Here is a 13,797-nt window from a genome sequence, read left to right as displayed (position 1 = left end):
TTTTTTTTTAAAAAAACGAGCTAAACCTGTGCTGGTGTGTGTAATAAATATAGTATTAAAGATAGCCCTGCAGTTATCCAAAGCTACTTTCCTCACAGCATGCACCCGAGTCAGTGGCTACGGCGCGCTCTTGCGCTGCATTTTGGGGCGGGGGTTGTTGACCCCCCGAGCTTCCCCCGCGGCGCCCCGTCCTGCTCGGAGCCGAAGTCAAGTTTTCCCGCAAGCAGCTGGACGCCCCCCGCAGGCTGCGTTTGCACGATTATCCAAGTATCAAGAAACGGGTCCATTTGGAGGCGCGGCGCAGGCTCAGCTCGCTCCTGCAACTAGCAGCGCTTCAAAGTTTTGCATCCTACTTTGGCTTGTTTGCGTGTGTGTGTGCGCGCGCGTATTTGTGTGTGTGTGCATCTGTGTGCGCGTGTGCTTAAAGGGGAAGCCCCTGCCCTCGACAACATGCTTGCCGGCCTGCCCTCCGAGCGCGGGAGGGGGGAGAGGAGCCACCAAGGGGCGGGCGAGGAGCGCGCGCGCGCGGCCGAAGGGGCAGGATCGGGCTGGACTGGCGGCGCGGCCACTGCGACTCGTCCGCGCCGAGCAGAGACGGGGGGAGAGCCAGGGACCGAGGCGAGCGTCTCCGGCGGAGTTAACCCGGGCTCGGGGCTTCGGGGAGGCAGGCAGAGGGAAGCCCGCCATGGAAGCCCCCGAGACCAGGCCGGCAAGAGCGCGACCTGGAGGAAAAGCGGAGGACGGCGGCGAGAAGCAGCAGAGCGGCCAGCTGCCAGGGCGCCGCGCCTGAAGTCCGGTCCGGGTTTTGCCTCCAGCCCCGGAAAGCGGCGAGAGCGGCGGCGGCGGCAGCAGCAGCAGCAAGAGCAAGCGGCCGCCCTTTGCAATGTGGTCGTCCGCCCGCGCCGGTGCTCGCCGAGCCAGGCTGTAGAGGAGGCTTGGCCGAGAAGCGGCTCCGAGCGAGCAAGCGAGGGCTGCCTCCGCCCGCGGCCGCCCGCCTTGCGCAACTTGCCCGCCCCCCCCCCGACCTGCTCTGCCTTGCATGCCGGCCGCCCTCTGCGTCGGGCTGGGCAGCCCCCCCGGCTGAGGCGCCAGGCGGACGCGGCTGGGCCACCTCGGGGCAGGTGCCGAGAAGACCGGCCACCTCACCGGGGCGGCGCGCGCTCCGGATCGGGACCTGTAATCCGGCGGGCGGTAGCAGCAGCGCGCGCGCAACGCGCACACCCGGACTGCCCGGAGCGGCGGCGGCGGCGGCTGCTCCGCTTCGTCCTCTTTCCTCGCTGCTCCGGTTTCGGCTCCGGCTCGCTCGGCTCCGGGTAGGTGCAAGAGTCCAGGGCCCCCCCCTCCTCCTCCTCCTCTGTTTGGCTGCGTCCGCGAATGCGGGGCGGGGGCAGGAAAGTACCGCGGAAAAGTTTGCGGCGGGGAAATGCTGGCCTTTCCCGGCGGGGGCTGCCGGCGGAGCGGCGCAGGTCCTCCGGCCCCCGGCCCCCTTCGCCGTCGCCTCCCTCCCTCTCTCCCTGCCTGCCTTCCGGGGAGGTGTTGCCGCCGCCGCCGCCGCGGCTCCTGCAGCAGCAGCCGCCGCCGCCACGCCGGTCTCAGATCAGTGGCTCCAGACAAAAAGCGAGCGGGGATTTGGGGTGGGGGCCGCGCGCGGGTCTCAGCAGCGCCGGCGGCACAGGAGGTGTGTGTGTCCCCCCCCCCGCCGTCGAAGCGGGCGGGCTCCCCCCCCCCGGCGAAGTCGGGTCCCCCCCCCCCCCGCCCAAGCCAAGCCGGGGCAGAGACCTGAGCGCCGCCTTTCCGGACGAGGCCGCCGGCTGCGGGCTCTTTCGTCTCTCGTAAGTGGCGCCCCCTCGGCCACTCTGCGGGGTCCCGGGTGCTGCTGTTCCGGGGGGCGCGGGGAGCGCGCGCTGCGGAGCAAAGTTTTGTTGGCGAGCTTCAATCCCCCCCCCGGCCCGCCCGTCTCTCCGCATCCTTATCTGGAGGTGGACAGATGCCAGGTTCTGGGGCGCAGGATTTATTGCGCGCCCGCCTTCCCTCCCGCCTCTCCGGTCCCTGCGCCCCCCCGCCCGCCCCCCGGGCCGCCTAATCGGTGCTTCGTTTCCCAGGTTACAGCCGCGGTGTCTGCAGCCAGCCAGGCGTTGGAGGCGGCGGCTGGGTCTGGCTGACCCTCCACGTCGCGCCGGCTCTCGCTCGGCGGATTAGCGCGGCGCCCGGCCCGCCCGGAGCGCCACTGCGGGGCTGTCAGCCGCCTCGACGCTGCCTTCCCCGCGAGGGGCCGCCGAGCCGGGGGGAGCCCGGGGGCGCTTCCTCGCCTGCTGGCCGTCGGGACGGGGCGGGATTGCTGCCCCACCGCTGATCTGAAGCGAAGAACGTGGAGGCCGAGGGAAAGGAGAGGGAACCTCCTTCCTTTTCTAGTTATTTTTTTCAATGGGAAAGGGTTGCGTTCCAGCTTTACTCCCGGGCTCCGGACCACTTTGGGGCTGCAAAGCAGAGGAGCTCGCGACCCCCTGCGCTTCCCTGCACTTTGAGACTATTTTGCAAACTGGCAGAACCGCTTGCGTCGGTTCTTCTGCTTGCCTGTTGCCTTTCGCCCATGTGGCGGCGGCACTTCCCCCTTCCCAGTTTGGTAGTTCGCCGTCTGTTTCCAGACTTTCTGGTCGTATGCCATTCCGCAGAGTTGTGTTTGTGTGTGCTGGTGCCTACGAGGGACTCCTTTGGGGCAAGCCGTGGCTTTCTGGCAAAGTGGCTTTCTCCTCCCCCAGGGTCAACCCTTTCCCAGTGCCTGATGGGGGGGGGCACCCCCTGCCTGGGCCTTTCCTGCCTGGGAGCCTCATCTGACACCCCTCCCCCAGCCCTTCTCTGGAGACTCCTTCCAAGATGGCACTGGGGGCCTGGTCATGAGACACAGAAATCTGTGTCACTGCCTGCTTGGTGCTTCCCCTCAAGCAGCGCAAGAGTCTGAAGGGAGTGAAGTTGGGGATATCGAGAGCACTTTCACAACCCCTAAACTGACCGCCTCTTCACCTCCCAAGTCAGGGCCTTCTTGATGGGGGGAGGGGTCTTGACCCATTTTACCTCTGGTTTCACGAAATGTGATTTGGTTGCTTTTGTGTTCCACTGCTTACTGTGATGGATGGCAAATGCCAAATATGTGCCCAAGAAACCTCAGAGGTGGTAGACTACAACCTTCTTCCATTGATGGACACTGCATTGGCAATCCAGAACCACTGAGCATATTAAATGTAACCATGCTGCTGTGTAGAAGGCAGGAAGTAATAGTAGGTAGTCATGATTTGAGTGTGACAAATACTGTACACAAGCAAAGTGCCCCTTCATAACACGGGCAGAGCCCTGCCGGATACGGCCCCTGGCCCATCTAGCACCCTGTTCTCTCAGTGGCCAAGTGGACGTTCATGGGAGGGCCACAAGCAGACCCTGAGTGCAGCTGTGCTCTCCCCCCTTGCCGTTCCCAGCAGCCGGTGCTCAGAGACATTCTGCCTCCAAGAGTGGAGGCAGAACACAGCCATAATGACTGAGAGCCACTGATGGCCTTAGCCTCTGGATTTGTCTAATCCTCTTTTCAGAGCCCTCCAAATCACTAGCCACCACTACGGCATGTGGTGGTTGGCTTTGGGGAGGGGACTTGGTGGGTGGGGAAAGGGCAGTGGATCTCTACATACTGTGCACACAGATACTTCTAGCAACCAGTGAGGACTAGGCCACCTGGTGTCAGCAGTAGAGGACGTGCTTTGACCTGATCGCTAGTGTCCCCCAGTGCAGCATCTTATATTTTCCCACAGAACTGAATGGCTTTATCCACTCTTACGAGAGTAAAGGACACAATATTAGGGCATGTCCCTGGTGAACTCAACCTTTGGGAATCCATATTCATCTGCATTCACTCTGTTTCTTCATCACTTGGTGTGATGGAATTTTTGGGACAGACAATATGCCATCTTCAATCCTTGCCAGACATAGTGGTTTATCCAGTCACAGTCCCTTTAAGACTGCCCTGGAGATAACTTTCCCACTTTTCCTGGTTTATTTGGCTTCTTAATACATTTTTCCTTTGCTCAGGTGATCAGGTCTTTAAAGTGTGGCTCATACTATGGACCATAACCACCAACAAAATTGTATAGAAAGAGAGATTGTGATCAGAAGTCCAATGTGTTCAAGGCTCTGCTTTCTCAGAACGCTCCAAAGATCTTTTACAAGTGATGGTTGGAGTTCCCAGGAATCAGCCTAATTGTGGGAGCAAAGAACTGTAAGATTCAGAATGTTTGGGAACCAGCTGTCAGTGATGGGGGGTCTGGGCCAGGGGCAGGCAACCTAAGGCCTGTGGGCCGGATGCGGCCCAGTTGCCTTCTCAGTCCGGCCTGTGGATGGTCCAGGAATCAGCGTGTTTTTACATGAGTAGAATGTGTGCTTTTATTTAAAATGTATCTCTAGGTTATTTGTGGGGCATAGGAATTCGTTACCCCCCCCCCCCGAATATAGTCCGGTCCACCACATGGTCTGAGGGACGGTGGACCGGCCCATGGCTGAAAAAGATTGCTGACCCCTGGTCTGAGCTCTCCTCCGCCAAAGTGAATCTTCTTAGACACCTGTTGCTAAGAAAAGGCTACTATGATCAGATTTCTTTAAGGTGTTGTTCCTGCTCAGTCTTGTGGCATCAGGAAGAAGTCTGAAATGACCTGCTGCTGCAGCCTGGCCTTTAACAGGCATGAGATGAATTCTCTAGGCTTCTTGGCTCAGTCAAGGTGACATTGCCACGACTCAGTGGCTGCCCTTTTAAACAAAGTAGAATAGCATGATATCATTTGTCTGGCTGGCCTGCAGATATCCAAGCTTGCCAGCTCTTGGGAGATTTGGGAGCGGTGGTGTCTTCTGATGTAGTCTCTGGAATTTAGTAGTTCTGAAATGATTCTGTCAGAGATTTTAGGTAAAAGATCTGAGGGACGCCAGTGTTCTGGCAGTCTCAGAGGTTTTGATAGACAAGCGTGATACTTGGTGGAGTAAATCCAGGTGGACTTGCAGACAGGTGCCATAGCCCTGGTAACGGCATTACTGTTTGGAGCAGACCACACAGCTGAGCTGCCTTCCTACAGTGGTTGTGATGATGTCCCAGCAGAAACAACTACTTATATTATTTCTAAAATGGAAAATGCCTATGCAATATATTAGTTATGAAAGTTGTAGGTGTGAATAAGTTGTGGTATTTCCCTTCAACATATATTTATGGCAATATATGCTTACTTGTGTGTGCACACACAAAATATCATTTCCCACTGATTCATCTCTCAGTTAACTACAAATATGGAAGGAGAGCAGTTGACTGTTGTTTCCTCAGTTTGCTTCTGCTTGAATACCTTTTGCTCCCAGAAACCTGCCTTGTGGATGGTTTGGGGAGCAAAATATGGCTGAAAATAATTGTGTAAAGCCTGTGTTAAGTCACCCAAGCCAAGAAAATTGGAGCTGAAAGTGAAATTCCTGCTGTTCTTTCCTTTTGTGCTTCGAGAAGTCTTCAGACACTAGACACTTATTTTTTAATTTTTGCTTTGAACTATCAAGACCTACCAAACATGAAAGGGAATCATAAGAAATCATCTGCACCTGTTTTTTGAATGGTGAACAACCTTCACCAGGACCACGGGAAGCAATCTCCCAGTAACTTGCTTTCCCCTGTCTTAATGTGAGAACACTGCTGTTAGAGGAAATAATTCTCCTCATAAAAATATAAATATGGGCCACATGTAGCCTCTTGCCCTTCACTACAAGTACTTTTAAAAGGGATATTTATTAAACGAGAATAATCAATAATAATAAAAGACTGCTGGTGTTCCATGAAAATTAAGAAACGTGAACAAATTTTGATCTCACGGGACATCAAATTTCTCTAGGATTAAATAAGATCTCATGACAATTTCAAGGGAACGATGCCCACCTTCCCCACGCTTGATGTCATAAGTGATGGGGCCGGCAGAGACGCAGCTGCCAGTGCACAATCATGAGCCTTAAGGTGTGTTTCTTCTTGTGCCTTGGCCAGGGAAAGGAGGTTTTGGTCCTACTTCCCACCAGCTGAGTGGGTGGGAGAGCCACAAGCCTGCCCTTTTGCTCAGGGTTTTCCAAGTCAGCTGGCTGCTGTGTGGGTGTCAATCCTGTGGTGTCATAATGATGTGTGATTGACAGGCGGTCTGTCCTACTCCGCAGAGTTGGTTCAGAGTTGGTGGTACCAGATAAGGATCTGGCCTGTGGAGCCAAAAAGTTTTCCCACCTCTATTCTAGGAAGATTGATAGCTTAACTCAGCGGTCTATTATTCTGCAAGTAAAACTGCAGGGAAACCTGCCTATTATCCTTTTGTCAGGGAAAACTGCGGCTGAACTTTACTCTCCATATATTTCAGGTTCTAGGCAATCTGCTTCTTCTGTACATTAAAGCTAGCACTGTACGTTATGAGAAAATGACAGTTCAAAGTACTGGATGAATGAAATCAATGTAGTAAATGGGAAGAATGATTTAAATGTAGCTTCTAGTTATGTGAATGAAAACTGCTCTTTGAATGAATGAACTTGTCTGGGAGTGTTGTTGATGTGCTGTAAATGCAAAGCACACATTACAAAATTGAAGTCTCTAAATGTGGATCGGTCAGATGGCAACGTTTTGTTTCCATTGAGCCAAAATACACATGTTATGATTGCAAATAGTACTGATAGCAAAAAGACCTTCACTATACAGAATATTTTATATGTGTGTTCCCCTTCCACCAATGAATTTAAAAAGTAGACACCCCTGCCTTGGTACTTGGAGATTACTGCTGCTTGGGTGGATTGTCAGTGAGCTTGTTTGGACATTAAGACAAACTATCATGATGGGAATGAGCCACAGGGAGCCTCTGGCTTATGTGGGCACCCCCTCTCCCCCTTCCTCCCCCTCCTCCTCCTCCTCTTCCAGTGCAGCCATGAGAAGACTGGAAGTGTTTGCTTGTTTTTTCAATTAAGTGCAGTCTCCTTTACTTAAGAATTGAATTGCGGTTAAACTTCAACCATGATTCATTGAAACAAATGAGCTTCCATAACGAATGGTTTGAAGTTTGCTTGTTTTCAAATAAACCATGGTTAAGATTAACCATTGTTTGTCTAGGTACAGATAACATGGCAAGGTGTGTCTGCCATTAAAATGGAAGCGAAGTCCCTGCTCTCCTCCTCACAGCTACACCAGAGGAGGAGGAGGAGGGAGCGCACAAGTGTGAGGATCACTGTGGCTCATTCCCATCATGATAAACCATGGTTTAACACAATGGCTGAACTCCATTTACATGTACCAGTTGTTTATAGGAAGTTATGTACTGGGTCAAACCAATTGTCTGTCTACTCCAGTGCTTCTCATCTAACTGGAAATGATTCCTAAGGCTTTGGACAGTAGGTTTTTCCCAGGCCTGCTGTCCTCTTCACTGGCCATGTTGTGATTTCGGCATGCATAGCATGCGCTTTACCATTGAACTATGGCCCCCTCCCTTCATGCTAACATGCACTGCTAAGGTACACAACAACTTATTGGGAGTCCTGCTCTTGATGATAAACTTTCCCATGTTAGCCCTCTTCATGATGTCTGCAACAAGCATTGTGAATATCCCTCATTGCACTGTGGCTTCTTTCCTGTGACAATGTTTTAGGTTTCCCCCCAGAAAAATGCATCTGATTGCATACTGATGCCTAGCAGCTGAGATGTAATTCTTTGTTCATCCCCACCCCCTGAGCTCTGCGTGGCTCTGGCGGTGGCACCAGCTGTGTTTCTGACCTTGGGCTTCCCTAGCTGTCCCCCTCCCGTGTTTTTTTGCACACTCCAGCAGTTATGGGTGTCTGTGTATATGGGTGCACAGCTGTCTGTCTGCATAGCCTACATTATTATTGTTATGATTTTTGAAAAAGATCAGCCCACTGTCCAGAGAGGAGAGTGAGCACAGCTGGGCAGGAAGTCGTGAAGAGGAGCAGCAGCGAAGGAAAATGGGAGATAAACCTGGACAAAACAAAACGATGAACGATTGTGGCAGAGGAGGAGTGATGCAGTGTTGCGAAATGTGGAATTAGTGCTGAGGCCGTGGCGCTAGAGCGGTCGCTAAGCTAGCTTGGCACTCGGCACGATAAGCTTTGTTGATCCAGGTGCAGTTGGGCCTGCATATGCTCATTCCAGAATTTGGCCAGCAAGAAACTGCTGCAGCCCGACAATGACTGAAGCCCCAGGACTGGTCCAGCTGCAGCAGCAGCAGCAGCGGCTTGGCAAGCAGACTTGTGAAATTAGCAGGCTGAGGAGCATCGGGAGATGTTTGCTTCCAAGAATCTGCTTTCAGCCTTGGTCAACAGATATGGTTGTTTTGGCTATGGCAGGGGAACAGTGGTGGAAATACCAAAAGCATGGATGCCTTTTTTCTTTTTGTCATCTGTCCTGAATCAGAATAAGTTACCTTGTGTATCCTGAGAAAGCTGCTTTCTGTATTCTGAAGGACCCAAGGCTTATGCAGATGTTTTCAAGTTTGTGGTAATCTGTTCTGGATTGTTCTAGTTCACCCGAGTGTGGTCCTTGTAATGTATTTATTTTTTATTATTGTTGTGGTCCTAAAAATACTCAGTTACAGCAAACTTTAGTCACTAGTGAAAATCAGAATTCAGTGCAGTCCCTAGAGTCTTCAGTATGAAGATCTTTGGGCTCCAAATATTACAGTGGTGCCTCGCAAGACGAAAAGAATCCGTTCCGGGAGTCTTTTCGTCTTGCGGTTTTTTCGTCTTGCGAAGCAATCCCATTGACAGAGTAGCGCTATTAGCGCTATTGGCTAAAAAAGGGCTAAAAACGGCTTTTTTAGGGGGGGATTAGCGGTTTTGCTGCTAAAATGCTTTTAGCAGCTTAGTGATTCAGAATAAGGGGTTTTGGAGCAAAAAAAAATAATATCGATTTTTTTCGTTATTTTTCGTCTTGCGAAGCAAGCCCATAGGGAAATTCGTCTTGCGAAGCGCCTCTGCAGACTGAAAACCCTTTCGTCTTGCGGGTTTTCCGTCTTGCGAGGCATTCGTCTTGCGGGGTACCACTGTATATAAAATCCTGTAAAAATCTTTAAATATCAGGATTTTATCTCTGAGGCCATTCAGCGGCCAAAGGCTTTGTCTTCTCCAGGATGATCTTTTTCACCATGTTTGCTGAGAAGTAAGTCCCATTGGCGTTCACCTGAACTTGCTCCCTATTTTATTTAGGATTGCAGCCTTAGTGGGGCACTTAAGATACTGACACAAAGTGCTGGTTTGTGGTTCCTCCAAGCCACAGTATGGATGATGCCCTAGACTACTTTTGTGGTGTACTAGACAAGAGGAACTGATGCCTTTTCATTTTGAAAGGATTTTCAGAGCTCCCTTGTTTGAAAATGGGGGGAGTTTGTGGAATATCTGAAAGTTGACTTAGAGAGATTTGGATTGTAGGTTGTAATATCTCCGTGTGTAAAGTTTAGGATACTAGATTGCTTTCGCAAAATATTCTATATTTAAAAAGTCCACAGAAACTTTCAGCGTTTGAGATACGGAAAATGTTACTTGTAGGTTTAGCCATTTAGTCCTATTTCGTTGGGAAAATTGAAGTAGATTGTTAGGAAATGCAGATGACATCAGAGTATCTCTAGGGATGTTTATAGGAGTCAGTTTTATTTGGACAGCATGATAGGCATGGAATTTTAGCTGTGGCAAAGTTAAGACTGGTGGTTCATATGGATGGTTTTTTTGCAGTACTTCTTAAAGGGTGTGTCTTGTGATAATGATGTCTAATTAATGCATTTTATTTATTTATTGTTAAAATGGTATACTGCCCTGCATCTGAAGATCTTCAGGAGGTTTACCGTTTACAGCATAAAAATGCAATAAAGACACAAACTACATAATACAAACAAGAACAAAAACTAATAATCCCCTCCCATAAACATGTTTAAAAGGATATAGGATGTCAATTTTTTGTGATGTTTTGGCAAGGTGGGCTTGGGCAGGTGTGATACTATGTGTGTGGTTTGCCTTCTGGGGCTGCTGTGGTCAGTATGGTTGTGATGTGCCTGAGGTGTGAGGGTGTGTGTGTGTGTGTGGCACTGTATATTGGAACACACTTGTGAATGGGTGGAGGGATTGTATCCTCAATGATAAGTTCAGCCCACTCTCAAGGATCTTTCCTCACCATCACTGTTGCTACGGTTGGTAAAGAGGAGATGCCCTCCAGGGCTTGGGAGTAAAAACCCCATGTACCTGGCAGGTAGAGCTCCAGAGGACCATCAGCTCCACACCTGGAACTGAGCTCTGCTCCTCACCCAGTTAAGCCCACAAAAAGGCATTTAGCAGGTGCCTGTCTGCAAAAGGCACTCTTGGATGTGGTTCATGGTATGTTGCAGTGTTGTGGCATTGTAAAAAAAGATTTTCCATCGACGAGTTACGTTGTCAGTTTCATTTGGCTTCTTTTGTCTCCCAAACCGTTCAGTAGCCTGAGATTGATTCAGTGGCACTTTAGGGTTTTTAACCATGTGGGGAGCCTCCATGAGTATAGGAGACCCCCTGCTGCACACAGCAGTGGGGGGGGGGGGATGTTTGTGTTTCCTTAATGCCCCTCATGCATTTACTTCATCACTAACTCTGACCAAAGAGTTATTACAGCATAGCTGAAAGCATGTGCACTATTTCTGAGGTGGTAATGATGGCCAGCTCTCTTAAAAGCTGCCACGTTAGGGGGGAAATATTAGCCTTAATCATTAGAATTTATGTTGTTTGCAGGAGAGGATACTGGAAAAGGCAATATAGCTTGCTTTGCTTCTAGTACCACATGTACATACTATTTCTGGTACTATAGGAAATTATTAGTTTGGGGATTATTTTGAAGTGAAATTTGCACAATAAATAAATTTGCTCTACAAATTCTGAAATTTGGTGTCACAGGAATGTCCTGTGAATGTCTGCAACCATATATAGGCAAGCTCTTGCTGTTCTGTGTATGTTCAAAAAGTGGGAGAAAGATTATTTTTGAGCTAAAGCATTCTCAGCTTTCACATGTGAACATAGACATTTGCAAAATTTCAGACAAGCTTTGTAAAATAAAAGAGTTGGGAACAATTTTGGGAGTCATTCCTAGGTAGCAGAAGCTTTCAGTGTGTAACAGGGATTGTAAAAAAAGAATTATGAGACTTGAAATCCACAGAACCTCAAAAAAGAAGGGATGTTGCTTTTCTGCCAATACGTTCAGCATACATGGACGGCTTTATTTGGTCTTCATGCATATTGCTTGTAAAATTGTTTCAGAGCCTTAGCAGGAGGCCAAAGAAAAACTGGTGATGTTACAGGAATCTCTGGGGAAATGTTTTTAGGTGTACAGTCATATTTCACAGGATGCTATGTAGGCCAGAAGGCCTGTCTTGTGTGCTGCTGCTGAATAGTCAGCACCTGACATGAACCGAAAGGGTCTGCTCCAGATTATTCAGTGACATGAAGGAGAATTCATGGGTGCACGCTGAGAGCCACTTTTAAGCTTGCAGTGGGCAGCAGCCAGGCTGGAAGTGGTGTGAGAGCCATGATTCATTATTTGCTTAAAACCAAAGGTCATCACAAAGGTCATCACATGACTCATGCATTGGTTCTGATGTGGCTGACAACCAAGCAGGAACTGAGTACATGCCAGAGTTCTCTGTGGCACCACAGGTGATTCTGGGGTACATTGTCAGCCTATGACCTCTGTACTCGTTTGTCGGTGAGCTACCTTGCAAGGCTGGAGGGCTGGCCAGCGATGGCAAATCTTCATTTCCTTTCTCTGTGTGAAATTGTACATGCAGTCTGGCATTTACGCTCATCTCGCCATGCACAGTGTGCTTTCTCCTTCTGGCAGATATGACAAACTCCAGCCGTCTTCCTCATCTCCACGGTTGGGAGTGGGAAGAAGACGGGCGGTTGTTTGGTTTGTGCATTGCCAGAGTACTCTGGGTCCCTTGGCTGCCCAGCAAACATATTGGCACCCTTTCCAGGACTGAACATGCAAAAGTGCAGCAGAAGCTGAGCAGCCAGGCAGGGACAAGGTCCTCTTGACCAGAATTCTTTGCTTGGCTGTCAGAAGTTTTGGACCCTTGCTGGTCATCACAGGACAGAACTAGTTGTTTGGCATCAAACCTGGGATTGGGAATTCTACGCTTGCTTCCAGCATTCCAAGTGAAGGGCGCTTTGGCTGTTTAGCCTTCATCCCACTGAGCTGTTCCTTCCTGGTTGTTTTTTGTCTGCAGCCTGGTCCTGAGATCAGATTTGCCAGTCAGGAAAAGCAGCAGGGGGAGGATTAAGCCCCCTTGCAGATGCCCCCTCCTTGTCCTCACTTTTTGCTTTGAGAACACAGGGAGGATGGTAAATCTTGTATTTACCCGTCAACAGTGAGTTCACTTCTGTTCCAGTTTCTGTAGCCCTCCTTTCTATTCCACATTGTTACAGAACTGTGTTTGAAAAATGCTAGCTGTCCTGGAATCCATACACAGCCGCTCCGTTTTCTATTAGTTTTGCAGGAAAATCTCGCAGTGCTGAACTGTCCAACTGCTTTTGAAACTTGAGAGTGTTAAAAAAAGAAAGTAAGTTTGTGGTTCAGTGGTAGGAGTCCCTGCAGGGAAAGTGGTGAATCCCCCGTCTCTTGTGCTGTTGATTCATCTGGCTCTCTGCCATTATCTGCAAACAGCTCCAGTCTTTGTCCTTTCCCCATGGTCACCTCTGTCTTGCTGTTGCCTGACCAGCAAAAGGACCTTGGCATCATAGTGAATGGCTCCGTGGAAATGTAAGCATAGTGTAAAATAGTGTGCCAATCCAACATATTTTTTGGGGTGGTGGTGAGTGGAATTCCATGCAATGAGTCGTTAGCAAGGGGACCAAGAATAAAGCTGCCAATATCATCATGCCTCCATGCACATCTATGGTGCAACATGGAACACTCTGCACGGTTCTAGTGGCCTCGCCTAACAAAAAAAAGGCATTGCAGAGCTGGAAAGTGGGCAGAAAAGGAGCAAGCGAGATGATCGAGGGGCTGGAGCAACCCCTTTGAGGGAAGGTTACAATACACGCGGCTTTTTGAATAAGAGGAGACGTGACAGAAATGTATAAAATTATGCATGTTGGGGAGAAAGTAAATAAAGTGAGCCTTTTCTCCTTTCACAATGCTAGAATCGAGGCTCATCCAATAAAGTTTAATGTTGGAAGATTCTGGACCGTGAATAGGGAGGCATTTAAACTGTGGAGGTGGCTAGCGCAAGATGCAGAGATGGCCACCAGTTGGATGGCTTTCCAAGGGGATGAGACCAATTCATGAAGGATAAGGCCATGAGTAGGCAACCTAAGGCCCGGGGGCCGGATCCAGCCCAATCACCTTCTAAATTCGGCCCGTGGATGGTCATGTTTTTACATGAGTAGAATGTGTGCTTTTATTTAAAATGCATCTCTGGGTTATTTGTGGGACATAGGAATTCGTTCATCTGCCCCCCCCCCCACAAGGTCTGAGGGACAGTGGACCGGCCCCCTGCTGAAAAAGTTTGCTGACCCCTGGGTAAGGCCCTCAGTGGCTTCCTCCCACCCAGCTTCAGCTTTGTGGGGCGCAGAGTGGACAGTCACCCCTGGGCTGCCTGCACAAGGGCGTTGCCAAGGCGGCTTCCTTGCACCCGACTGGAGCGTCACTGCAGCTCTGCTCCCAGGTCAGGTCTGACCTGAGGGTGGAGTGGAGGACAGTTGGCAGCAGCACTGCCGCCCCTCTCCTCTGCTGGGCTTCCTCCGCCC

The 13,797-nt window shown here is 50.3% G+C and overlaps 1 protein-coding gene across 4 annotated transcripts in view; it reads left to right on the top strand.

The window, feature by feature from the left end:
- The first annotated feature begins 506 nt into the window (after positions 1–506).
- The window catches only part of CXXC5 (CXXC finger protein 5), a 64,745-nt gene continuing 51,454 nt past the window's right edge, over positions 507–13,797 (top strand). The window contains exon 1 of one of the 4 annotated variants that reach the window (XM_083448817.1): positions 507–1,313. The gene's annotated coding sequence lies outside the window, so the exon portion shown is untranslated. Of the gene's footprint in view, positions 1,314–1,555; positions 1,833–13,797 lie in introns of those variants that run through there. The other 3 variants (XM_083448819.1, XM_083448820.1, XM_083448818.1) reach the window with 3 other exon arrangements.

This window comes from Podarcis tiliguerta (assembly GCF_965153285.1).
Source record: "Podarcis tiliguerta genome assembly, chromosome: 7".
In the NCBI taxonomy this organism is placed as follows: Eukaryota; Metazoa; Chordata; class Lepidosauria; order Squamata; family Lacertidae; genus Podarcis; species Podarcis tiliguerta.
Note: the sequence above shows the minus strand (reverse complement) of the source record. Positions and strands in the feature narration are given on the sequence as shown.